Genomic DNA, 27,698 nt, shown 5'->3' on the forward strand with positions numbered 1-27,698 from the left:
TGCAGAAAAGAAACTGTTTTGCCAAAAACAATGTCACTTCTGTTTTAACAGACGCCAGGTCTAACACTTGTACATAAATGACAGATCATTTCATTTAAACTTATCTGCAAACAGAAAAACCACTTTAATTTCTGCAAAAATTATTTGAAGAACTTAGACCAGGAATGAAACACTTAAAAAAAGTAAAAGCAGTAAAGATGGTACTATATCTGTTGGTTTTGCTTAAGTATTTCCTTTTTATGAGGGGGAGGAGCTCTTTGAGGGCTTGGTTATTGAAAAATTCCGATAGTATAAAAAGCACCAATAAAACTTTCTCTAACATCAGAAGTACAATACAATGAGAAAATCAGAATTTATCTCCACTCTTCTAAAAATCAAGAGATTTTCTTTTTGGGGAGCTGGGCTATTATTTAGGCAACATTTCCATAATAATTTAAATTTCATTCAGCACTACTACAAAGCCCTTATAATTGAAGAGAACTTTCAATTCTTCCTGTAACAGAGATGATGTACTACTATACAATACCACTCTAGTCCAAACTCCTTAGAAATGATACACTCACATCAATCCAACGAAAATTTCAACAAACATTTATCAAGTTATTGTTTGTCCTTCATTCTCAAAGAGGACCAATGACGTCAGGAAGGTGATGTCATGACTTGCAAATGAACTAGATTTAAGTGAGGCAGGGCTATGCAAAGTCAGAATCCTCACTCTCTCCTCTGAAGCTATCTGGATCCAGTGGCAAGATACAGATCAGGATGACTGGAGGGGCTGGCTGGAATGGCCTCTAATATTCCTTCTAGCTGAAAACCAAGGATCTCAGGATTTTGGCCAACTCACTTCATCTTTCTGAGTCTTGGTGTCTTGACGTGTAGACTACACTAGATATTAACTGCAAGGAATTTGGTAACCCCAAGTGCAACTCTTTTAGCCAAAATAAAAGAATCAATCTGTACCTGTATAATTTCTTCTCCTAATTAATGGATAAACAATGAACTCCCTAGTCTTAGAAACAGTAGATTGTTATGTCAGTTATATATGTAATTGTTTTCAGAATAGTTTGCATGTTTTTTGTAGCATATTTATCTTCCTAATTATGGTTTACCTTGTGTCTAATGTTAAGTTACTTAACATTCTCTTACACAAATTGATCTGTAGTGCATGGAGAGAAACAGGACAGGCAGAAGCAGTTGAGAATGAATATTCCAACTATCAAGACAGTGTCAAAGAAATGATATAGAATATAGACACAGAATCGAAAATGCACAAAACAGGCAACACAATAAGTCGCTCTGTATTTGAGAATTTAATTGCAAGACTTCAACTAACACACAAAGGAATCTAATATTCTATCTGGCATATAGCAATAAGCCTTCCAAATCTGAGCAATAGCTTTTTTTTTTTTTTAACAAAATCTGTAACTTAAAGAACATAGAAAGTCATGATGCAAGTGATGATTAAAGATTTTTCAATCACATATGACCACTCTCACTTTAATTTGTTCCTCTATTATCTACATAGGTCTCCACCCAGGAAAGTAGTAGTAGACACATACATATCAAAGCTGGAGGTGTTCGTTTCTGAGCTTAAGTTCCAGGACAAATAATTCCAGATACAATGAATAGTTGGACCAGGAAAGGAACAGGGAGAGCCTGACTAGCTCAAATCCTATGGCAATCACAAATGACCTTTAACCTTACCAAAACTGTTGCCAGTACAACCAGCAGAGTCAGAGGAAAGCAGAGAAAAAAGGAAAGAAGAGGGGGAGGGGAGAAGCAATTTTCTAGCATAAAAAGAAACCAATAAAAAAATTAGTATAATCATATTTTCTTTCCCTATACTAACGTGACTGAAACAATATTAAGTTATAGTAAACATTAATAAGTTAGCTTTTTAAAGAATAAACAACTACATTACCATATTAAAATGAAAAGTACCCAGAATACATAACCTAGGATGCTTGCCAGACAACTGTGAATGTTTATAATTTGGGATTATAGATATATTTCTTATAAAGCAAGTAAAATGTCTCTGCTCACACTCTGAAAAAGACACACCTAATGGAAGATGGAGATGACTGACGTTCAAAAGATGACATATATCTATCTACTTAAATTAACTATAGGATATTGGGGTTTTTTTTTAAGTCAAATCAGTGGCTATGTAGAATGGGGGCAAAAAAAAAAACCACCACAATTCAAACTACTTTGTATGTATGGTGGATATATCTAAAAATTAAAGTGACAGCCATCTCTAGGAACTACGTTCTAACTGATTTGATTTTAAATAAACTTTATCAGCAATTGAATCTGAAATACCAGAATGAGTTTCCTCATATATTATAGACCATTTCTCTGAAAATCTCTTTAAAAGAATGAAAAATTATCATTTTCAGCTACTTATTTTACAGTGTTCATTTAAAATATTAATTTAAGCCTCATAACAGACCCATGAAGCATTATTATCCCCAACTTCTAGATAGGGCAACTGAGTTAAAAGACATCGAGTGATTGGCCATGGTCACATACCCAATAAATACCAGAGGCAGAACTTGAACCTGAGTTCAGGTCTCTATCCACTAAACTATGCTGCCCTTTTATATAAACATGACTCAAGAACTGACCAATAGCAGTCCACGGTGAAAATCTAAAGTGCATTCCTTACAATGATTCTATTAGGTAGATAATATAAATATTACTCCCATTTTATGGATAGGAAACTTAAGTCTGACTCCAACTCTAGCATTCTTCATCATATGGCCTCAAGTTTCATATATGTTCCTATTAAAGTCACACATCCATTTAGGGTGTATTGTGTAGCCAAAATTAGAAGAGAGCAAGAAACTGGGGGGAGGGGGAATTTTTACAGCAATTTTCTCTGATAAAGGGTTTCCTTTCTCAAATATATCGGGAACTAAGCCAAGTTTATAAAAATAAGAGCCATTCCACAATTGCTAAATGGTCAAAGAAAATGAACAGGAAGTTTTCAGAGGAAGAAATCAAAGCTATCAACAGTCATATTAAAAAAGGTTCTCAATCATTAATAATTAGAAGACTACAAATTACAGCAATTCTGAAGTGTACTACCTCACATTTATCGAATTGGCCAAAATGATAGAAAAGGAAAATAATAAATGCTGAAGGGGATGTAGAAAAACATGTTGGTGTTGTTGGTGGAGTGTAACTGGTCCAACTATTTTGGAGAACAATTTGGAACTATGCCCAAAGAGCAATAAAACTGTGCATACCCTTCTGACCCAGCAATACCACTACTAGGTCTCTATTTCAAAAACATCAAAGGAAAAGGACCCGTGTGTACAAAAATATTTATAGCAACTCTTTTTGTGGTGGCAAAGTACTGCAAACTTAGGAAATGCCCATCAATGCGGAATAGTTGTAGTATGTGATTGTGATACAATACTGTTGTGCTGTAAGAAATGACAAAGGGGATAAATTCAGAAAAACCTAGGACAACTTATATGAGTTGATACAAAGTGAAGTGAGTAGAACCAGGAAAACATCGTACACAGAAAAGTCAACATTATAACAACAACCAACCGTGAAAGAATTAGTTACTCTGATCAACACAATGAGTCACGATAATACCAAAGGGTCCAAACCTCCAGCGAACTGATGAACATTGAGTGTATACTGAAGCATCTTTTTTTTTCTTTTTTTCCCCTATAACATACCTAATGTGGAAATGTGTTTTGCATCACTTCATATATATAATGGGTATTATATTTCTTGCCTTTTCAATGAGTAGGGGAGAGGGGTTGGGGGGAGAGGGAGAGAATTCGAAACTGAAAATAAAAAATGTTTTAAAAAATAGAATATATTATGGAATATTGTGAAACGTATTAGTCTAAGCCTAATTTCTGCCAGACTACTGTCCAGTTTTCCCACAAGTTTTTAACAAATAGGAAGTTCTTTCCCAAGTAATTTATGTTTTCCAGTTTATCAACCAGAAGTACTATGAGAATTGAGAAGTACTATGAGGAATACACTTTTCAAGTAGGCTAGAAAAATTAAGAAGCAGATCATATATCTCTCACAGCTAAGGGTAGAAGATGTATTCTTAACTAAACAAGAGAGATTAAAAAGAGTAAAAAAGGTAAGATAGATCATTTTAATTACATTAATCTGAGAAGCTTCTGGATAGACAAAATTAATGTACCTAGAATAAGAAGGGAAGTGGTTGGATGAGGAAAAAAAAAACTTTGTATCAAATTTCTCTGATAAGGGTTTGGTACCCAAGCTATATAAACAATTAACAGATAGACACAATATAGATACAATCAGATATCTATATCTATCTATAGATAGAATCAGACGTATAAATATAATCAAAGAATCTATCTGACCAAAAGCCATCTCCCAATAGATAAGGGGCCAAAGGACATGAACAGTTTTCAAAAAAATTGCATTAACAACCACATGAAAGAAATGCTCCAAATCAGTAACAATAAGAGAAATGAAAAGTAAAACAACTCTGACATTTCACCTTAAAACCTGCAAAGTAGCAAAGATGGCAAAAGATGGGAACAGTCAGTGCTGGAGGGGTTGTAACTGTAAATCAGTACAACCCTTTTAGAAAGCAACCTGAATTATGCAAATAAAATTATTAAATTATCTAATGCCCTTTTACTCAGATATTATATTACCTGATAATATTTGTAAAGCATTTAGCAGAACTCCTGGCACATAGAAGGTGTTATATAAATGTCTATTCCCTACCCCTTTTGCTCCAAAGAGGCCATTGATTAAAATATCTTTATATACATCAAAAATATGTGTAACAGTATTTTATTACCCCAGAAAATCCTCATATACATCAAAAATATTTATAGTCATATTTTTGTGATAGTAAAGAACTGGAAACAAATGGATAGACTGGATAACGGCTAAGCAACCCAAATAAGTCAGATTCTATTGTATATATGTATGTTATATATATATATGTGTGTGTGTGTATATATATGTATATAACAGAAAAGTTAAAGACTAAACACTGAGCTAAGTAGCTAACTAATGTTAATATTAAATATAAACCAAAACATAAAACAGTTCCTACTCACCTTTTCAAGTGTGAACATTTTAATTAAGAAGTCTATCATGAAAGATACATACAGGAAATCAAAGATCCACTAATACTTGGAGAAGGTATTTTAGAGCTGAAAGAGTCCTTGAGACTATTAGATATTCAATGCTAATCAGTCAGAACATAAAACTAAAACCTTGATTCATGTAGAGTTCAATTAAGTCAAAGATGCAGTTTTTTTTTCCTATGACACTCTAATTTTAAGAACTTTTAACTATGAACTAAACCTAAATGAAAATGACATTCTGGAGATGTTCTAGGATAAAATACATATTTAACACAAACTTAAACTTTCTATATTTTGGGAGGTAGGTGGCACAGTAAATAGTGCACTGAGCAGGGAATCAGAAAGACTTCAGTTCAAATCTAGCCTTAGATACCTACTAGCTGCATGACCTTGGGCAAGTCACTAAACCACTGTCTGCCTTAGTGTAAAATGGGAGTCCATAATAGCACCTACCTCATAAGGCTGTTACAAGGATTAAATGAGCATAGTGGCTGGTATACAGTAGGCACTTAAGACATGCTTGCTCCCTTCCCCCATATCCAAATGTATAGAACTAATGACCTTATGAATAACGATCTAAATTTAAAAAAATAAAAGCAAAAAACTTTCATGCTCAACATTATCACTTACTATGGCTATAAACAGCACTAACGGATTTAGATTTTCAACAAAAATTGAAACAAAATACTCAAACCTCACAGAATTAAAAAAATCAGTTAAGAAAATTACCCTATTATCTTAGAAATCCAGTTAACTATATATCTACATACATTTAAAAACAAAGTTAAACCTCTATGCTTTACCCACTGGGTAAATAAAACAAATCTTGACATTCAAGATCCACTACAACATGGTTGTAAACAATCTTTATTTCCATGCCTATCCTAGCCTATCCCAATCCTTACCCTTTTATTGACTCAGTATTCTACACAAACTGAATACTCCCAACTCAAGTTAGCCTCTCTAGGTAGTAAGATAGAAATGGATATGTTCCTCATCCCCTCCTTCAATATCTACTTGTTGAAATGCCTTCCTATAAGGTCTAACTCAAGTTCAAGTTGTTTTTTGAAGCGTTTTCTAATCATTCACTCAACTGACCCAGTCACTGGATCAGCTTGCTCGAGGATCATGCTTTACAATCAGTTATCGCTCAGGAAACCAGGATCTACCCAGCATCTCTACTATTCCTTTATAGCTCTCCTGCTCCATTTCTCCCTCTAGGAATAAGCCACCTGACAGAGACCTCTGCCATGCTGAGGGAGTGTATCTGGCACTTTGCCCTGGGACTAAGCATAAATCATAATGATCAGAGTAAAATACTCAAGATAGCATGCTGTGCCCTTTTGCCACCACTGACTATACTCTCCTCTTTTTACTGTATGTTAGTTTCTAGGACCCTTGTCCTACCTTATATCGAATCTTAAGTCTCTCCCACTGTGGTTCTTTCTCTTCTTCTGAGGGCCTCCACACAAAGTCAGTTTGTATCTAGATTTTTCCTTTGGAAACAGCTTTAATCCTAAGGGTCTAGTCAGCCTCAGATCATGTTTCACATCCCATTCAAACATGCACCAAGAAATGAAAGCCTACAGATGTGCTCTCAGTGATCTTTGTTATTGTTTAGTCAATTGGTCATGTCCAACTCTTCATGACCCCATCTGGGTTTTTCTTGGCAAAGATACTGTGATGTTTTGCTATTTCCTTCTACAGCTCATTTTACTGATGAGGAAATTGGGGCAAAGAGGGTTAAGTGACTTGCCTAGGGTCACAAAGCTAGTACATTTCTGAGGCAAGATATGAATTCAGATACCCCCTGACTCTAGGTACAGCATCCACTGTGCCCCTATTCTAATGATTTGCACATATTACTTAAGAAATGTCTGTTTACTGTGCATACCCTAGACCCAGCAATACTTCTAGGTCTGTATCACAAAGAGAACATAAAAATGAGAAAAGGTACAAAATATACATTTACAAAAATATTTATAGCAGCTCTTTTTTGTGGTAGCCAAGAATTGAAAATTGAGGGCATACCTATAAACTGGGGAATGGCTGAACAAGTTATGGTGTATCTATGTAATGGAATACTATTGTACCATAAGAAATAAATGATGAGCAGGCAGACTTCTGAGAAACATGGAAAGACTTGAATGAATTGATGCTGAGTGAAATGAGCAGAACCAGAACATTGTATATAGTAACAGCAACATTGTGTGATGACTAATTTTGATAGACTTATTTCTGCTTAGCAGTGAAAGGATCTAAGACAACTCCAAAAGACTCACGATGAAAATGCTATCCACATCCAGAAAAAGACCCAACCCATGCAGTCTAAATGCAGATCGAAGCATACTCTTTGCTCTCTCTTTTTTTGGTTTTTTTGTTTCTTCTTTCTTGTGGTTTCTCCCATTGGTTCTAATTTTTCTTCACAACAAGACTAATGTGAAAATGTTTAATATGAGTGTATTTGTAGAGCCTGTATGAGATTACATGCATTCTTGGGTGAGGGAAGGGGAGGGAGAGAAAATCTGGAACTAAAAATCTTATGGAAATGAATGGTGAAAACTAAAAATAAATTAATTAATATTTTTAAAAAAGAAATGCTTGTTTATACACTACATCCATTTCTAACCAAACCTATAGTTGGTCTTTACCAAAACGTGGCCTTGAACATTTTAAAACTTATTTTCAGAACCACTGAGAGGGACTGCCATTTAACCATGACAATGAAAAAAAAACTAAGAATAACTGCTCCATTCAGTCCCAAAAGCTATTATTTTACCACTGAGTATAAGAAAGAGCCAGGTCTGAAAAGTTCTGACTTCCAGTGGCTTTCTATTGTTTTTACAGCCTAAACAACCTAAGACACTGCCAGGTACCACCAAAAAAACAAATTAAGAAAATAACTAGACAGCTAAGGTTTCATAAAATAATCACATCTCTCTCCTGTATTATCTTTGCACGGAAAAATTTTGTGGGTCTGCCTGACTAGACATCAGTAATCTTTATCTACAATGGGTTTATTCAGTTGTTGAGAATAAAATTATAACACAATACTGTATGGTTCTAGTTTCAATTCCCACAGAAGCCAAATAGTTCCTCATCACAGAAAGAAATCTCTAAGGCTAACCAGTCTCAAATGCACAAAACTGGTTCCAAGGGAAGTGAAAACATTATCACTACTCAGAAAACTAAAAGCTCAGATCTTCCTGATTATGAGTGAGCACATAACATATTTCAAAGACAACAGAGACATCAGATAACATAATGATCAGAGTAGAATGATTACTCAAGATAGTATGCTGCGCCCTTTTGCCACCACTGACTATACTCCTCTCCTCTTTTTATTGTATGTTGGTTTCTAGGACTCTTGTCCCACCTTAGAGCAAATCTTAAGTCTCTTTCACTGTGGTTTTTTCTATTCTTCTCAGTGCCTCCACCCAAAGTCAGTTTGTATCTGTAGATTTTCTCCTTTGGAGACAGCTCTGATCCTATGGCTTTTACTACTTTCTGGCTGATGATTCCCAAATCTCCCTTAAATGCCCATTGGACATTTATATTTGGCTTGGACCTTGTCACCCAAGAATTCTAAATGCCCACTCAAATCAACTGTACATATCAACTTTCCTATTTCTATCAAAGAATAACACCATGAAGAAGCAACAAATTTACATTAAATTTCCCTGCCTAATATGAAAGGTTATTATGGCCAAGTGAGTATTATGTAGGGTGGTCTCCTCCTAGAAGAATATAATGAGCCTCCAGTCAATACTTTAGAAGAGATTCAGAAGTATTCCTTCACATACACACACACAAGGTGTTGTTCCATGTGGAAGGGAGGGAGGGAAGGAAGGAAGGAAGGAAGAGAGGGAAAAGAATATGAAGAAAAAAAGGAATTCTAAACCTGAGAAGTGAATATGGGGCCATGGGAACAGAGAGTTGGAAAGGGAGCAAGAATACTCCTTGAATACCAGTGTCATTTCTAGGTCTTACCTTTATTACTCAGAAATCTTTCCTCTTTTGAAGTCTATTCAATCATTATTTGTCACTCAATCAAAATTATAGTCACCATGGTATACAACTACTCCCCCTGCCCCACCCAATCATTCTCTCTCCTTTCTGAAGTGTGTCAGCACATGGCTGGCTCATCATATTCCTTTCCTTCTGAGCACCTATCGTTGTATTAGGAAACTTTAATGTCCACTGAGCTTCTTCCTTAAACCACCTAAACTCCTAATTCTATAGTCCTATTAAATTCCATACTTACTCATCCTTCAGCCCCGCTCAGTTCACACACAAGGACAGTCATACACTAAGTCTCACTATTATGCCTAAGTATTCTACTTCCCTAGTTAGAAACCGATATTCCCCTATGTAACTAAAACTTTCTTTCATTCCATCTCTCCCCACTCCTCCAATCTGACTATAATCTCCTTTCATTCCATCTCTCACTATCCCTCACCACTTATAAACCTGTTCTTCTCCCTCATCCATACCTTCAATCCCTCCATCCTTCAGTTTTTCCCAATCTATTACCTCTGCTAGTACTTCATTTTCCTCTCATATGAACATCAACCCAACAGTTACCAGCCTTAATAAACTCTACAGTGTCCTGTTTTTTCCAATCCCTTATCTTATCATTGTTCATTTCTTGCCAAACTTCAGCCCTGGATCATTCTCAACATCAGCTTCCTCCATTGGAGTTATGAAACACAGCTGGAGGAAGTCTCATAACTGCACTGACTGGATGTTATAAATTCATATTATCCAACATCAACTCGGCCTTTCGACTAGACTTTCACTGTAAGCAAGGCAGTGCTTTTTTCCTTCCTGATTCCCTATCTCACTTCCCACAGAAGCTATTCCAAAACTTTTCTTCCTTCTTCAAGCTTCCCACACCTTCCTCCAACCCGTCTCTTTCAGTGGAGGACCCTGACTCTAATTAGAAAATGATACCATTTGACCTCTTCTTCCATTCTCTTCATCTCAAAACCGCTTGACAACATCCATTTCCTCCATCTCAAAATCATCTGACACCACCTCCCATTCCTCCTTTCTCCAGCCTCTTGACAAAGAGAGGGCCTTTGTCAAGCCTAACCCTTCTACAATCCATATGCTCCTCTTGTCTAGTCTCCTCTCCAGCTGACTGCATCATCAATCATCCCTTCTCTCCCTCTCTCTCTCTCTCTCTCTCTCTCTCTCTTTCTCTCTAGTCTTCAATCCCTTCCTACTGTCTTCAAAGGTGCTACGTCTTCCCCATCCTTAAAAAGCCTTCAGCACTCATCTCCCTGAATCCTTTCTCAGCCAAATTCCTTGAAAAAGCTACCACTACTCACTGCCTCCATTTCTTCTATCCATCACTCGTCAACCCTTTGCAGTATGGCCTCTGACTTCAAAGTCCTCATCATTCAAATGAAACTTCTTACTCCAAAGTTACTAAAGATCTTTTCTCAGTCCTAATAGTTTTTGATCTATTTGCTGCATCTGACATCGCAGACCATGCTTTCTTTCTAGATACTCTATCCTGACTACCTCTCTCACTGCTCTTTCTTGGTCTCCTTTGCTGTCTCAGCTGCCATATCACAATCCCTAACTGTGGATGTTTCTCAAGGTTTGGTCTTGTACCCTCATATCTTCTTCCCCTATACTCCTTCTGGTGGTAATTTCATCAGCTCCCATGAGTTTAGTTATTATCTCCATGTAAATTACTTCCAGATCTATATAGCCAGACCCAGTTTTATCCCCAGAACTCCAGTTTGGCATTACCAACTGACTATTGGACATTTCAAACTGGATGTCCCAGAGACATCTTAAACTCAACATATCTAAAACTGAAGTTAACTTGTGAAATAAAATTTATTGATATAGTTTACTTTTACATCACCAAAACTTCTCCCTGACACTCTCTGAAATCATTATATGGCTGCCCAAACCCTCTTTCCAAACCTTTGGAACTATTTGTGTCAAAGCTATCATCTTCTAATATTCCAGGCATTATTCTCAAATCTTCACTCTCCTTCAGCCCGCATATTCAACCAGAGGCCAAATTCCTTCACATCTCTCTCATCCATCCCCTTCTTTCTTTCTATTCAGACAATTACCTCAATTAGGGCCCTAATTACCACTATTTCAACAACCTCCTTCAAGTTTCTTCCTATTTTAGTCCATCTTACATAAGCAAAGATCACTCCCCTGTTCAATCAACATTGGCTCCTTATTGCCTCTAGGATCAAATACAAACTCTTCTGTTTGGCTTTTTAAGAAATCTAGAAAACCTGCCTCCAACCTCTGTTTCAAGCTTAATTGGACATTACTACCCTTCCACATTTTGTGGTCCAGCAGCCAAAATGGCCTTCTCCTATTCCACACAAAACTCTCCAACTCTCTTCTCCAAACCTTGGCACTGTTTGCACCTCAGGACTGGAATGCATGCACAGTCCCTACCACTACCTCAGAGTCCTTCTCTTCCTTCAAGACACAGCTCCAACATCATCTTCTGCAAGATTCCCTTTAACTGCTAGTGCTCTCCCTCTCTAAACTGCCTTGTATCCATTTTTCTTTATTCACTTTATATTTATATGTGTACTTGTGAATGGAGATTGTTTCTTTGTACTTTTATTCCCAGGCTGCACAGTACCTGGCATACAGCAGGCATTTAACAAATGCTTTGACTGAGTGAAAAGAACAGATAACAAAACACTTCAAAGCTTTAAAAGAAAAAAAAAAAAGTGAGACTCTTCCAAAAATTAAAGGGGCTTAATTCTTTGAGAAAGAAGCAAATGTTTATTCTCTAAGAGATGATGATGATGCTGATGACTGGTGGTGGCGGTGGTGACGACGATGATAATGTGAAACCATGGAAAATGTCATATAAGAGGGCATTTAATAAGGCTCAGAAGAAGAAACTAATGGCAGTGGCTGATAACTCTCTTCTGGAGAAAATGTTAAAATGAGAATAGAGGCCCACCATCTTCCAGGGTATGAAACCAAAACATAACAATTCCTATCAAGACTGGTCAGAAGACTATTCCGCTTCTAGTAAGTCATTTGAGCACAAATGCTAGACTGTAAAGCCTTGAGAAAGAAATGCAAAATCTTAGGGACACAAGTGGTGGTATTTGCTCCCTGTCAGAGGCAAGGAATTCAGAAAAGGCAAGCTTGTAAAGTACACAGCTGGCTAAGATGATGCCTGAGAGAAGAATCTGGATTCTAGAATCACAGCTTAAATTATGAAAATAGCAGTTTTCTGGCCAGAGAAGGAGTGTCTTTAATAAAGGTTATAATAATGTACTAGCCTGTAATCTTGGCAAACTAAATTCAAAGGGCTTTCAATTGAAAAGGAAAGTAGATGGAGAAAGCTATGGAGGTATAACTGCTAAGCTAGACACTATAGAGAGGAGCTGCCAACTAGAATAGCAACAGAGGTGCACAGAAATTTACAAGACAAAAATATAAAATGAGAGATAGGAATAAAACCCATTGCCTCAGGTGCCAATCAATAAATCAAGTATTTACTGAGTGCCTACAATGTGCCAAGTACCCAGGATAAGTGCAAGAGATAACAAGTACAAAGAGGAAAACAACTCCTACTTGCAACAAGCGTAATTTTGGAGACAAGTACATATAAAAATGTATACAGTATAAATATCAAGTCAACAAACAAATACAACAAAATAGTTAAATGGAAGGTAGTTTAGGAGGAGGGCACTAGTAGTTGGGCGGGGGGAGGAATCAAGAGAACATATACACAAATGCACAAAATATGGTGAGGTGAACAAGCAAGATGAACTGGAGAACCTAGCACAGGAAGGAAAATTTAAACCCACAGTGATTACTGAGACTTGCTGGAATGAAATGCATTGACAGGAATATGGCTCTGGAAGGCAATAACATTCAAACACAGAACATATAAAGGCAAAGCTCGGTATATCAGGATAAGCTCATGAGGAAATCCAGGAATATAAAGATAGCATGGTAATGATGAATTTAAGAGAGACTACTTGGGCAAAAAGAAAATAGATGACTACTAGAAACAGATCATGATCAAGCACAGAAGCCTGATTATTAATGAGAAGAGATTTCGATTATCCAGAAATCTGCTGAAGTTCTCTCTGCCTAAAGGACAAAGTTGAATTTCTTGACTTGCCTTAATAATTTTCTCCTTCAAAAGGTGGAGGAAATATGAAATAAAATGAAATTCTATTCTAGATCTGATTCCCCTCTACAAGGAAGAGTTAACTGCTAAAGGGTAAATGACAGGCACTTTGAGGGTAGATTTGGGAGGGTGCTGCCCATTATATCTTAGAACCTATGACTATCCACATCCAGAGAAAGAATTAAGGAGTCTGAATGCAGATTGAGGCAAACTATTTGCTCTCTTTTTTTTCTTCTTTTTTGGTATTGTTTCTTCTTTGTCATGGTTCATTCCATTGGTTATAATTCTTCTTTACAACTTGACTATTGTGTAAATAAGTTTAATGTGAAGGTCTATGTAGAACCTATATCGAATTGCATGCCATCTTGGGTGGGGAGGGGGAGAAAATTTGGAACTTAAAAACTTGTGGAAATGAGTGTTGTAAACTAAAAATTAAAAATAAATTAAAAAAAAGAATCTATGACTAAAGAGAACTGCAAATAGTCTGGCATACACTAGTTTTTGGGAAATACAGATTTCAAATGGTTCAGAGGAAGGTTGGGTGGGACAAATTCTATAGAAGTCAGCCCAGGAGGGGATGGGAAGCGCTCAAAGTGATAAATCCTGAAGACATAAAGAGAAACAAATCTAAAAGAGACCAATGTGGGTGTGTAAATAACTCATTAACCAACTTAGATTTTTTAAAAACATAAACAGAAGATGGGAACAGAGGTAGGCAAGAGGGAATACAACAACATCATTGTATTTCAGATCTCTAGGCCCAGATGAACCTTATTCTCAGTTACTAAAAATAAATGACAGATGTCATTGCTGAACTATGTCAAAGACCTTTGAAAAATTATGAAGCAAAGATGGGAGGGAGGGGGACCTGCAAAATGGGAGGACAGAAGTTAATATCATTTTCAAAAAAGAATAAAGTCTGAAAACTACAGGCCAGTGAGCTTGACTTAAAAGTACTTTCTGAAATGGTCATTTCTCCAAGGAGAAATAAATATCCTAACATGCCAGTCTAACATTCTCAATACAAGATATAATGGATGTGTTATACCACAGATAATAATATTACAATATTTAAGGATAATCAAGTATGAGTAGGTCTCTTATTTCTATCAACTCAACGCTGGCATTTGTGGTGCCTAACCAATCACACGTATTTATAGAGGCAGTAGCAAACAAATGAATTTATAGGCCTCTTCTTCCAGATTTGCTCTCTATATAAATCCTGGACTTTCAATCTGGTCACATGGTACCCTCAGCTCCTCTCCCCAGGATCTCTTGGAATCAAACACCAAATAAAATCTCCCTCTAGGAATTCCATGGAAAGGGAAGGTGCAGGAAACGGAGGAAAAGATTCAAGACTAGGAGAAAAAAGGAACCAACCAAGGGAATAATGCCATATGAATAAATAATAAAGCTCCTCTTCTGTGCTTGATTTAAAAAAAAAAAAAACTTGCTCTCAAGTTAATTCTAAAAGAGCTCCAAAAAAGTTCTGAAGAAGGCAATTACTTTCAATGGCAACACCTGCTTGGAGATGTATGTATGTATGTATGTGTTTGTGTGTACATGTACACATATGTGTATATATACATATGTATAAACTTCTGAAATACATATAAAAAGAAAATCATTAAATGGATATAAAGTATAACTAAAACAATTATTTTAAGTGGCTGATAAAAGCAAAAGATGGTGAGTGTGCTGGTGGTGGTTACAACATGTTCATGAGGCAATACGGAAGACTTGAGGTTTGAGACTAATATTCTCTGAGTTTGGCTAGCATTCAAAGCAGTTGAGGGGTTTTTATTTTGTTTGCTTTCTAAACCCAGTAAGACAGCAGAGGACAAAAAAATTCATCACAACCTGGTTCTATCCTCTGCCTGAGGTCATATTTTGTAAGTAAAAACTCATGCAGAAGAAAAGCTCCTACTGCTCATAAGAGCAGCTCAAGGAAATAAAACCCTGGGAGAGAAGTGCTATTATTACCCCCATTTTACAGATGAGGAAACTGAGGCAAACAAAGGACTTGCCTAAGGTCACACAGCTAATTAGTGTCTGAGGCCACATCTGAACTCAAGTCTTCCTGACTCTGGGCCCACCTTGCTGTCTAGGAAAGGCAATCCATTCTTTCTCTTCTCCCCCTTTCTAAACCTCAAAACTCACCACCCCCCATCCAATGAAGAAGAGGTGAACAATCTTGCCAAAGCTAACTTCTACTTCTGTATTGTTTGCTCCAATCCCCTCCAACCTGGAGGAACTTATTGGCTCAAGCATCCCTTTCTCATCTTCATTCTCTACTTATCCACTGGCTCTTTCCCTACTACCTGCAAAAATACCCAAGTCTCTCTCTTATCTTGAAAAATTCTTCACTTGACATTAACGTGTTCTCAAGTCCCCAAACTCTCTTCTCTGACAGTCTGGCTTCTAGAAAGGGTTGTCTATGCTTATTGCCTCCATTTTCTCACCTCTTGAATCATTTCTCAATCCCCTGCAATCTGACCCCCACACCCAATCACTCCACTGAAAACTGTTCTCTCCAAGGTTACCAAAAACTTTTCAAATGCAAATCCAATGGACTTTTCTCTCAATTTCATTCTACTTGACCTAAGTAGCTTTTGATGCCGTAAACCATTTTCTCCATCTAGACTTTCTCTCCTCCCCTGGCTTCCATGACAATGTACTCTCCTACTTCTCACTGTATTTGTCTGACCATTTTTTCTCAGTCTTCTTTGTAGATCAACAGTCTCCTCTAATTCATTGAGAACAGTTCTCCTTAAGTCAACCAGTACTTGGTTCTAGTCCCTATTCTCTCTGTACATTCTCCCCTGACGAAGTTAGCCTAAAGACGGATGGATCCACAGACTGAATTACTCTCAAATCTATGTATTTAATCCTAACACCAGTCTTGCATTACCAATAGTATGTGGCACATCTCCACCAGGATAGCCTAAAGGCATCTCAAACTCAACTCATATTCCTCTATTATCCTCTTCCAAACTAACCTTTTTCTGCTAAGGGGAACACTAACTTTAAAAGTCACAATTTCTTAATTATTCTCAACTCTTCCCTTTCCCTCAGCTCTCAGATTCAATCAGTCGTCAAGTTCTATGGTAGAAAGAGAAGCATCATCTCTTACACTGCTCTCCAAACACACAGAACTCAAGCCTGATTCAGGCCTCCATCACCTCTTGCCTGGACCACTGCAATAACATCATCATTAGTCTTACTGCCTCCAGTCTCTCAAAATCCATATCCTGAAAATATGCATTTGACCCAACATCATCCCTTCCTTTAAAAAAAAAAAAAAAACGAAAACCTTTAGGGTCTACTACTTAGCCTCTAGGAGAAAATACAAAATTCACAGACTGATTTTTTAAAGTCCTTCGCAATCTCCAATCTATCCAGTCTTATTTAATAATATTCCCCTTCACATTAATTCTTCTCCAGTCAAATTAGCCTGCTAGCTATTCTCTCAAGTCTGAAATACTGTCCCTTCTATTCTCCACCTTGAAGAATCCCTAGTTTTTGGTCAAAGCAACACTAGGTGCCACCTCCCACCAAGAGGCCTTTTGTGATCCACTCATCTCCAGGCACAAGACACATACACATACATACATACACACACACACACACACACACACACACACACATTCTCTAGCAGGGGATTTTTTTCATTTTTTTTTTTGATATGCACTATACATCGCATGGTAGGTGCTCAACAAACATGTGTAGAACTGAATTACAAAACATAAAAAGCCTTTTGTAAAAACATAAATTATGTTGTTACAACTTTTCAACCTATTCAACTTTGTCGGGCAAATGTCTTATTCCCATTAAAAATTTTATGTCAAAGGAAATTTCAAATGCCTGAGAGTAAAATATACTTCAAAATTTTATATATATTTGAACAAATAGTCTAAAAAGTTATAAGTTCTTTGATGAATGCAACTAATGTTGATGTAGATGCTTATTTTTGTTATAAAGTTTAAGAAAAAAACTTAAATGAACACAGTTCAACATATGAATTGTAAAATCTACAAGCACTAAATAAAATATTTTCATCTGTCTGTAAGATTTTATAACTGTTCTAACAAAACTATAAAAGTATACGTAACAACCAAGCAGCATTTCACATTTTACACCCCTGAAAGGCTTAATTCTCATGTCAAGGCCTCTCTTTACAATGTCATTACATTTTTCACCATTTATGTAGTCTACCAAGTTGCAAAAAGTTCACAATTATGGTAGGAAACCATTGAATAGCCCCTAAACTTTTTTTTTTTTTTTTTTTTTTTTTTGCTTTTCAGCAGGGGGGGTTAAGCGACTTGCCCAAGGTCACACAGCTAGTACTTGTGTCAAGTGTCTGAGGCCGGACTTAAACTCTGATCCTCCTGACTCCAAGGCCGGTGCTCTACTGACTGCGCCACCTAGCTGCCCCAACCCCTAAACTTTTTTAACCAAGATTCTTCCCCATCCTTCCCACCTAGCTTTGTTTACAAAATACATTTCACATTGTCTTGCAATTTTTATATTCTTTTACTTCCTTTCAAGACTCCAAACTACCTATTTCTACTTTTCTCCACTAGTAATTGCTGATGCTTATGTTTTTCATTCCTTCCTCTTTAACAGAGCCTTGAAAATAAAAGCAACAACAAAGCTGCCATCCACCTACATAGTCCCACTAAGCTTAACTAAAACTGGTCAAACGGACATGGAGACAAAAACAAGAAAGCATGGAGCAGCAGCAGCAGGCCAAAGATAGTGAGACCTATAACTTCAACTGACTCAGGCCTACTACCTGAGAAAAGGATTCAATTCACAAATTAAACAAATAATATGTTTACCTTAATAACTCTATTTCTTCCCTAATTATTTCCCTAAACCAACTCCAGAAACATCTTTCAGGCTCTACAGAAGTCTAGGTGAACCAAGTACTCTACTTGCAAAAAATACTACATTCGGTCACATTAATATTTTAGACCAAAGCACAAAATTTCATGTCAGAAAATAAATCTTAACATACCAACCCAAACGTCATAAAAGTATGATTCTACCACCATAATGTACATTTTAAAAGGCTCAAATCTTTTAACAACTTTTATAGCTTTAGTCTCCACAGTTTTATGGAAACAAAAATCAAGACCTAAAAATAAAGTTTAAAAGTAGAAGATTTGTAAAAATGAAATAGAAATAAGGAAAGGTATCTAAAATTTAGGTTCTGAGACATGTAGACAAAAATTAGATAATGTCAAAATGAACAATGAAAGTCAATACAAGAAGCTTAAGGATACTTCCTTTTTCATGAAGCACAAATAAATTAAAATACTATGCAGAAAAAAAAATTGCTCATTCTTAATAAATCATTTGTCTCCCATTTCACTAATATAACTATCGTACATTATTATTCTAATAAAATTACTTTAATGTCCCGAGCTAGCCTGCCTTGATATGTAAGAAACATGCCCTAATAGCTAATTTGATAAAGTTTACCTTATAGATATATGATCCTCTCATCTTCTAGATCAGTGATTCCCAAGTGAAGACAAAATGGCAAATGGCTCATAGATACTCCTAGCACAAACCACAAAAGGCATTCAGCACTAAAATACGTAGCATTAAGTAACTGGAGTTTACCGTAGCACTTTAAGATTTGCAAAATGCTTTACAAATATTAACTCATTGCAACTTCACAAAAATCCTTGGCGATAAACACTATTATCCTCATTTTACAGAGGAGAAAACTGAGGCAGACAGCAGTCAAATGACTTGTCTAGGGTCATGTCTAAGGCCAAATTTAAATTCAGGCCTTATCGTGCTAGGCACTGCACCACCTAGCTGACTCTAAAATCATAAAAACTGAAGATCTCATGGACAACTTAATTGTAATACTTGTAAAACTAATCAATTGATTCACCAAGCTGAAAGTTCAAAGAAGATAGTAAGAGAGAGCCAGATCCCTAAGTAACTACTGTATAATAAAGTTGGGATAACTTCAAGTAGAAATTTAAAAAGTCAAAAGGAGACATGAAAAAGAAACAAGAGACACAAAGTAACCTTAATGTGACAAAGCAGATAGGATTCTATCAGCCATTGTGAGGAAATATGTCAAACAACAAGAGAATCTGGTGCACTAAGAGTGGCAGCTATCACCTGAAAGCAAAGGACATTATTTATATATACTACTTACAGAATGTTTTCAGACACACTCATGTAAGAAAACATAAGGAAATTCATCACCAAACATGTTTCTACAAACATTCCCACTGAACCTGGGAAACTAATTCATACATAAATCAATCAAGCTACACTAAGCTCCAAGTACCACCTAATGCAGGGGTGAGGAACCTGTGGCCTCCAGGCCAGATGTGGCCCTCTAGGTCCTCAAGTGTGGCCCTTTGACTGAATCCAAACTTCACAGAATAAATCCTTTTATTAAGTGGATTCTAGTGGTTGCTACTAAATAAGCCTCTTGACCAATCACCTCTTTCTAATACTTCTATTTACCCCCCCTTCCCATTACTTCCCCCCCTCCAGGGATTTTGCATCTGTACTGCTCCCCCCCTTTCCTCTTTCAATGCTTACAGCTTACTTAGCTAATTGCAATTTAGGCAATCTTTCCCCTCCTCTTCTTTTAATCCTTAGTGCCTAATGTTTTAATCAAATCAACAACTAGGTCAAAAAGATTATTGGAACAAAGAAAGAGGATAGATGCCAGCATAGTTATTAATTAATAGTTTGGACTTCTCAAAACTTCTTTTTGCATTTAATTTCCTAACCCAGTCCAGACCCCTACATACTCCTGTATACTAGGGTAACCACTTTGGGGTATATCTTAGTGCACAGTTTTCTTTGGTATAGGTTGGACTAGATGGCCACTGAAATTCCTTCTAACTCTGAAAATCCGTAATTCTATGAAGAATAAAGGCAATTAGTTTTGAAGCAAAATCATACATATAACCCAGAGCCATCAATACTTAGAACCTTTCAGAGGACACTTAAGTTCCACTTCAGAACCTTCACAAAGGTCTTCGTCTACCAATCATTTTTAATCAAACTTCTTCCACAACGCACTAACCTTCATGTTTAGAAAGATGTTAAAAACTGAATTTTAAGAAAAACGATCCTCCTCACCCCTCTACAGTATAAACCATAGTTTCCCAATTACAAATGAAAGATTTCTAACATTAACACATAAGAACCAAAATGAGAGGGTTTTGCTAGATCATTTCTAAAGTCACAGTTCCTAGAAATTCCATGACTTTGCTTCCATAATCAATTCAAACTACTTAATCTTGAGGTAACATTTTAACTTTCTCTAAAAAAAACATTATGAACCAATTTTCAATATCTGATAATAAAACCTATCAGGTATTAATGTAAGCTTTAAGTTAGTAACTTGTACTTTAGACATTGGTTCAACATATCTTATAAAATCTAATAAAAGTGCTCTCACATTCTTCAATTTATGAGGTCATTATTTCAGAAACTGATAAATACTTTTGTTACAAAAGCTATAAAAAATGTTCAATGACAAGCAGTTACAACACATTAGATATTACCAGTATAAGTTAGTTGGTTGTTGGTTGGTTGGTTATCCTTGGTTCTCAAAGAGGACCAAAATGACATCAATCTGCTAGAGTCAAGTTTCAATGTGTCAAACTGCGGCGATCAAACCAATACAAGCTCAGAATGCTCTACCACAGGTTGGGCACAAATAGTCTGTGTGAACGTTTGGGGGGGATACTCTAAATTTTCGCATCCTGCATTTCCTTTGAGCTGTTTCAATTCTACTTTGCTCATATGGCACAACACCTTCTCTGATGTGGGCACGCCATGCTGAGCGGTCGTGTGCCAGTGTCTCCCCCCGTCACACAATCAATTCCAAAGTTCTTAAGAGAGGATCTTGAGCCAAAAAGCCAAAGAAAATTTTTCTGAGAATATTTCTGTGCTTTCAATAATATTTCATATGTTGAAGATGGACAATAATCTAGGCCAGGAAGGAATCCAATAATGGTAGTTAGTGCCTTCTCTCTGTTGATTGTTTCTCATTTAAAATCCTGTATGCTGTACATGGTTGCTTGCATGTTATCTGTCCATTGCGTGCTCCCTACCTCCTCCCCCCCCATTAGACTGTGAGCTCCCAGAGAATCAGGAACTAGCTTTTTTGTTTGTTTTTTTTTGCATTGTTTTGTTTCTGCCTTTCTTTGTATTCCCACCACTTATATTACGGTGCCTGGCAAAGTAGGGACTTAATAAATGCCTGCTGACTTGAAGGGACTGGTTTCAGAAACGTAGTAGCAGCCCCAACACTGCTTCCATTAATCTCAAACTATTCCTTGTTGCACAGTGACTATCTCTTAACACTAATATTCTCCTGGTGATGCTGTATGGCCATGAATCATCAAGCACTTTGATCTCCAAAAACCAAAACTGCAGATGACATAAATAAGCATTTGGGCAATACTCAATCATAGAGAGATCATAGATAGATCATAAACTTAGAGATGGAAGAAACCTAAGAGGTCATCCAGTCCAAGCCCCTTTTTTATAGATGAGGAAAGTGAAGCCCAGGAAAGTGAAATGACTTGTCTAAGGTCACATAGGTATAATTATCAAAGTTAAAAATGGAAATCAAGTCCTCTGACTGTAGAATCAGTGTTCTTTCCACTGTTCACATGGTGAGTTTAACTACTCTACAAGATATGATCAATGGTAACTTATACACAAGAAACAGCATAAAAGATATCACCAAGGTCAAGTATGAAGAGAAAAGTAGCAGGGCCAATCATATATCACATATAGCAAAAAGGAAGGATTACAAATGGACAACCCAAATGCTGTACTGATGTCCACAGGAGAAGCTTTCAGTGTTTATGAGGATTGTTCTGTGGAGGATTTATGAAAAACGCAAACAAGATGGAACACAAAAGCTAAAATGCACTGAAGTACACATTTTAATAGACATTTTTTAAAAGCTTGAAAATAAAGCACTGAAAATTAATAAATCACTGACCATTTTTTTAGAAAGCCAAAACTCCTGCAAAGTTATCACATTAATGGTAATACTAAAACCTGTCATTACTTTTCAATATAGTCTCAACATATAAAGGTGCTAAACAGAATTATTGCTATAATTAGGTTTAGTAATTAAGAAAAGTTCTTAAACTATCAAAAAGCTTTTTTTTTCCACAGCATGAGACAACTACCAGATCAAATCAGAATAATTCTCTTGTGCTTGCCAAAAAAAAAAAAAAAGTTTTGAGGGGAAAGGACAGCAACATGCTGAAATGCTTGTCCTACTCCACTGAATACAGAAGTATTTATAGTTTAAAATGAAGTTAGAAAACTTAGTAAAAGGCCTCAGCATAGATCAGATGCCACAGATAACCTAACATGCCCTTTAGAAGAATACTTAACCTTCATCAAAAGTCTAAAATGTCTTTTTAAAAAAATGAATTTAACGACATTTCTTGAGGAAATATAAATTAAATATTCATTACAAAGCTCAGTAAATTATTGCACCTTTGCCTTCCTCCAGCCACCCCTCCCCCCTCCCAATTTTTTCTGGATTAGTTCAGGTCAAAAAATACTAGAACTGAAGTGACCTTCAAGATTATCCAAGCCAGCCATGAGTTTCCAAGATGAAGAAAGTGAGGCACAAAGAAATGAAGTCACTCCCAGCAAGGTCAGAGACAAGGAAGCAGCAGACAGTGAGAATCAATGACTGGCATTTCATAAGCTTTCAGGAGTATCATGTGAAAGCAAATATTAAATTCTGCTGCTAAACTTCCCCAAACCCTAGCCTGCCTTCACACTTTGAACGATGGTGGTAATAATGGAGTAACAGCTGTGGGGCTATATTACCTGGCTCTAAGGGGTCTTTAATTCTATCTCTCTCTACATTGGCTCATTCAATCTAGTCAATACAGCCATTAACCTCTACATAAAATTTGACCAGTTCTTTCAATTGCCAACTCACTTGATGTTAAAAAACACACATTTTGCTCTAAAATGTACTATAAGTACTATTTTAACTACTATAAGTAGTGACACAGTAGTGGCCAGTATGATTTCAGATTCTAAAACAAATTTCCAATATGAGAAATAGATCAAGTATGCAAATAAATGAAAAAAAGTAACAATCCACATTCCCAAGGATCCTTAGTCAACAAGTTTGTGATTCTAGTATTTTTAAATACTGAGGAGAAAAGTGAACTATACACATTTGTGACTACCATCTCGAATTTCTTTTAACATTACTATGATACTAAAATTTGGGGTTCAACAATATCAAGTTTCATGTGTGTGCGCGTGTGTTTTATTTAGTATTGCCAATTAAGTTATTTTCATAGGCAAAACACAAACCTTCAATTCTTTATTTCAAGTTTTTACCAACATACATTAAAGCCAGTAACTTCATTCTTTGGTCAACATTTATGATGCATGACTAACAAAATTGTCTTTGAGTACTGTCCATCACAAAGGATAATAAAACATGGTTTCTATCTTACCGACAAGTAAAATTTTTGTAATCCCTTATCTGTAACCATATATAGTAAGTACAGTCAAGTATAAATAAATGCCTTCATATGAGAAAAGGCTAAAAGTAGTTATCACTCACAAAAGTAATCTGCCAAAGACATGTTTATATTTAACAATGCCATTCAAAACGATGTTAACTTAAAACATTTTAGGGATGCTACTATCTTACATAAACTATGCTCATCCAATTATCCAATCATGTTCTAACTAAACCCCTAGCAGCACTGAGGAATATGGCAAATCTCAGGCTTCCAGGTATTGCATTAAGATCAGGAGACCCCATTTTCAAGATGTTAAACAACTTCCTTTACAGTAAACACTTAAATTTTTAAGCAAGAATAGTTGTTTCTGAGCTGGTCAAGTTAAAAACCTGCTCTTCCTGCAAGTCTTGATCATTTCAAATAGACTACTGCACCATCCTTTAAAATCAGTCTTAGCAGGTTGGAAATTATATGTTAATTACTAAGTATATGTATTTTATTCTACTACAACCCCAAATGGTATAAGGTTCACTGTTATAAATACTGTAATTATCCAACACAGGAAAAAAGATGAATGATTTGGTCATCATTTTTAACCTAATGCTAAGTGAATTCGTCATAGAAACAATTAGGAGGGCACACAAACAACTGAGGAAATTTTAACTAACATGCTAAGGAAAAAACTGAAATTACACCATACTAATAATGCAATACTAATGGCTGTTGCAGAAACAGAGATAGGGATAAAGATACAGAAAAATAAACCCACACAAAAAAGGGAAAAAGACAACAGAGACACTGAGAGAAGGAAAGAAGCAGAAGAGAGAGATCCATGGATTTGGAGTTGGAGGACCTAGCTTCAAATTTCCATCTATATTATACCTACTAGAGGTGTGACCTCAAGCAAATCACTTAACATCTCTGGGTCACAAGTTTCCTCATCTGTAAAATAAGGGACTACATGGGTCTCTTAGGTCCCTAGATAAAGGGGTAAAAAAATAAAGCCAGAAAAAGTCCTACAAGAAAAAGCCACAAATAGCTGAAGACCTAGTCTCAATGATAAATAATGTGCAGAGATAAGTATAGATAGATCTATAGATAGATCTCTCTAAATACACACACAAAACACACTTCCATACTTAGGCAGCACAGTATAGGGATAAAAGACGAACCTAGTTAGGAAGATCAGGGTTCAAGTCTAGCCTGTGACAATGGCTGACACCTTGGGCAAGTCACAACCTCTCAGTGCCCTAGGCAACTCTCCAAAACTATAAATTGCAGCCGAGATGCCAATCAGAATTTGTAGGAGTTTCCTACATCTAGTCAATAAAAAATACAAATATTTTAAAAGACGAACTCCCAACATCGATTCACTAGGTCTGTGAAACACTTCTTAGAAGAACTGTATTTGAATACTTTACTGTCCTTGTTACAATAAAAAAGGAAGCCTGTATTACTGGAAGAGGCAAATATAAAAAACTAGAATAACTTGCCTCATTGTTTATTTAGGAATGCTCTGTTTAAAAGTGGGCCAACTATAGGAACTTGGCTATTGCATAACATAAAAAAAATGAAATACTGATGTCTATTAAAATTCAGTTTTGGTGACGTTTCTTTATCCTCTAGAACATGTGGTAATTCATTTGTTCATCCTTGTACAAATCTACACTGGTGCCATGTAGCAAATTCAAAGGAGTCATGTGTTTACCCCAGCAATAAAACTCAATAATTCTGATATCACAGATGATGTTAATATTTTAACAACAACAAAATTCCAAGTAGATACATATTCCCCAAGGCCCAATCCCTAAACAACGCTGCCAACTTTATTCTGATGTATTAAGCACCTGGAGCCGATTTTAAAAAGGTTTATTCTATTCCTAACTGGTTTGTGCATTTTTCTTCCTTTAAAAAAGTTTTCCTGAGGCTGCTGATTTTAGGGCAGTTAAGCTTTAAATCAATATAAGAAGTCGGTGATGCTTCAAGAGTAGGTATTGACACACGAGCGACTTCTTTTAAACTAGAAGTAAAGGAGTGACTTCATGACTTAAGAATCAACTCTATGTTTAATCTTCATCCAACCCTTCATTTACATAGCAAGTGTCTATAGCTTTTCCTTTAACTCTTAGTAAGTACTGGGAAAATGAGATAGAGTAACAAAAAAAAAAAAAGCTACAAATAAGGCCGGTCAACCTACATCAGTGGGCCTTTGACAGAATTTATGGGGCGTTGAAGCCACAGATACACTGGGTCTGAAATCAGTCCTGGAGACACGATATTCCATTTAAAGCTTTCATTTTTTTCAAAGAATAGCGACACAAGAGACAGTTACAATTAAAAGAACTAGAGATAAAACAGGGAGGAGGGAAGGATGAAGGAGAAAATAAAAGCAGCCATTTAAAGAAAACAGAGGATATGGCTTTAAGTAATGGCTGGAAGCAATGACAAGAGAAAAGAAAGGTCTGCCGAAAAGTGGAAAGGAAATCACAAATGGGAAGGGATGAAGGGGTCCGGGGGAGAGGTGACTGCAAACCAGGCAGAAGAGGCAGGGAGGACTTAAGGCCCAGGATAAGGGCAGGGGACCCCCCCCACCACCACCACCCCACTCCCCCCCCAGGAAAGAAAGAGAAAGCCGCTTCCAGACTGAAGAGCTACAAGAAGCGGATTATTTAACAACATTTGTTGCTCCGCCGCTAGGAGCTGACCTCTGAAACGTATCCATCGCTTCCAACCCCGGGCCAAGGCCGAGGAAAGGGCCAGGGCAGAGGCCTAGCCGGGAGTCGGGCCTGGCGTCCCGGGCCCCCGGAGGAGTGGGGGAAGGGAAGGGGATTAAGCAGCCGAAAAGGGCCTCCGATGAGGAGCAACTCGACCGTCACCGTCCAAGCCTTTTTCCCACTCACCCGCAGCAACGGGCGGCGCTTACCTGGGGCGGGAGGACGGAGAGCTCCCTCGGGTCTCGCTCCGGCCCCGCGCAGAGTTCCCCCCCCACCCCCGCCGCACTTAACCCCGGGTTCCCAACGGAGGCGCAGCCCCTCGCTGCCGCTGCTTCGTCCTCGGCCTCGGCCGCCGCCGCCTCAAGGGCTGTTTACACCGTCGGGCCCTTCACACCGCCGCCGCCGCTGCCTCCTTCCCTCCACCTCAGCGCCGTCGCTGCTGCCGCCGCCGCCGCCGCCGCCGCCGCCTCCTCCGTCGCGGCCTCGTCTCTCTGGGGCATCTTCCAACCACCGACCCCTGAGAAACAGAGACTCCAGCCGCGCCGGCAGGAAACTCCCCCGCAACTGCCAACGGGGGACGAGCAGATCAGAACCCGGGCGGCTTCTCCGCCATTGAGCAGCAGCAGTAGCAGCAGCAACTCGGCTCCTTCTGCGATAGGCACCCCCCCCCCCCTCCTCCCCAAGTCCGCGTTCCTCTCCGCCCCTCCGTGGGCCCCGCCCCTAACCCCCGCCCATTAGGAAGCCACGCGCCATGTCACGGAAGCCGGTTCGCTGAGTGGCCTGTCGGTCATTGATCTCTTGTCCAGTTGGGCTCCCTTTCGCAACTCCGCATTTCATTTTCCCCCGCCTCCATGGCCTCGCCTCTCTTCCAAGTCTCCCATTGGGCACCAACGGCCTTTATCAATTGGACAATATCTATGTCCATCAAACACCGCCCACTAAGTAAGACCCAACCTCTTAAAGCGATTTGCTTCATGCTTAACCAGACTCAGCAATACCTTCCCTTCATTGGCGTCGGTGGCCTACTTGATCATAAGTCAAAGGAACTGTCAATCAAACATCGCCCATACGCTTGGCCTTCTTGCTGAGCCTGACCCTAACTATTCCCTTTTTCTATTGGTCCAAATTGGCTCGAACCTTCACGTCATTGGCTTTTTCTAGTTGTCCATCAATGAGCCAATTTCCAAGTCCGTCACACCGG

General features: G+C 37.6%; 1 protein-coding gene across 2 annotated transcripts in view; it reads right to left on the reverse strand.

The window, feature by feature from the left end:
* PPM1B (protein phosphatase, Mg2+/Mn2+ dependent 1B) overlaps positions 1-27,219 on the reverse strand; it is a 90,951-nt gene extending 63,732 nt beyond the window's left edge. The window contains exon 1 of one of the 2 annotated variants that reach the window (XM_036749615.1): positions 26,707-26,789. The gene's annotated coding sequence lies outside the window, so the exon portion shown is untranslated. Of the gene's footprint in view, positions 1-26,706 lie in introns of both variants that reach the window. The other variant, XM_036749614.1, reaches the window with a different exon arrangement.
* Between the last annotated feature and the right edge of the window lie 479 nt (positions 27,220-27,698).

Source organism: Trichosurus vulpecula, chromosome 3 (genome assembly GCF_011100635.1).
Source record: "Trichosurus vulpecula isolate mTriVul1 chromosome 3, mTriVul1.pri, whole genome shotgun sequence".
Lineage (NCBI taxonomy): Eukaryota > Metazoa > Chordata > Mammalia > Diprotodontia > Phalangeridae > Trichosurus > Trichosurus vulpecula.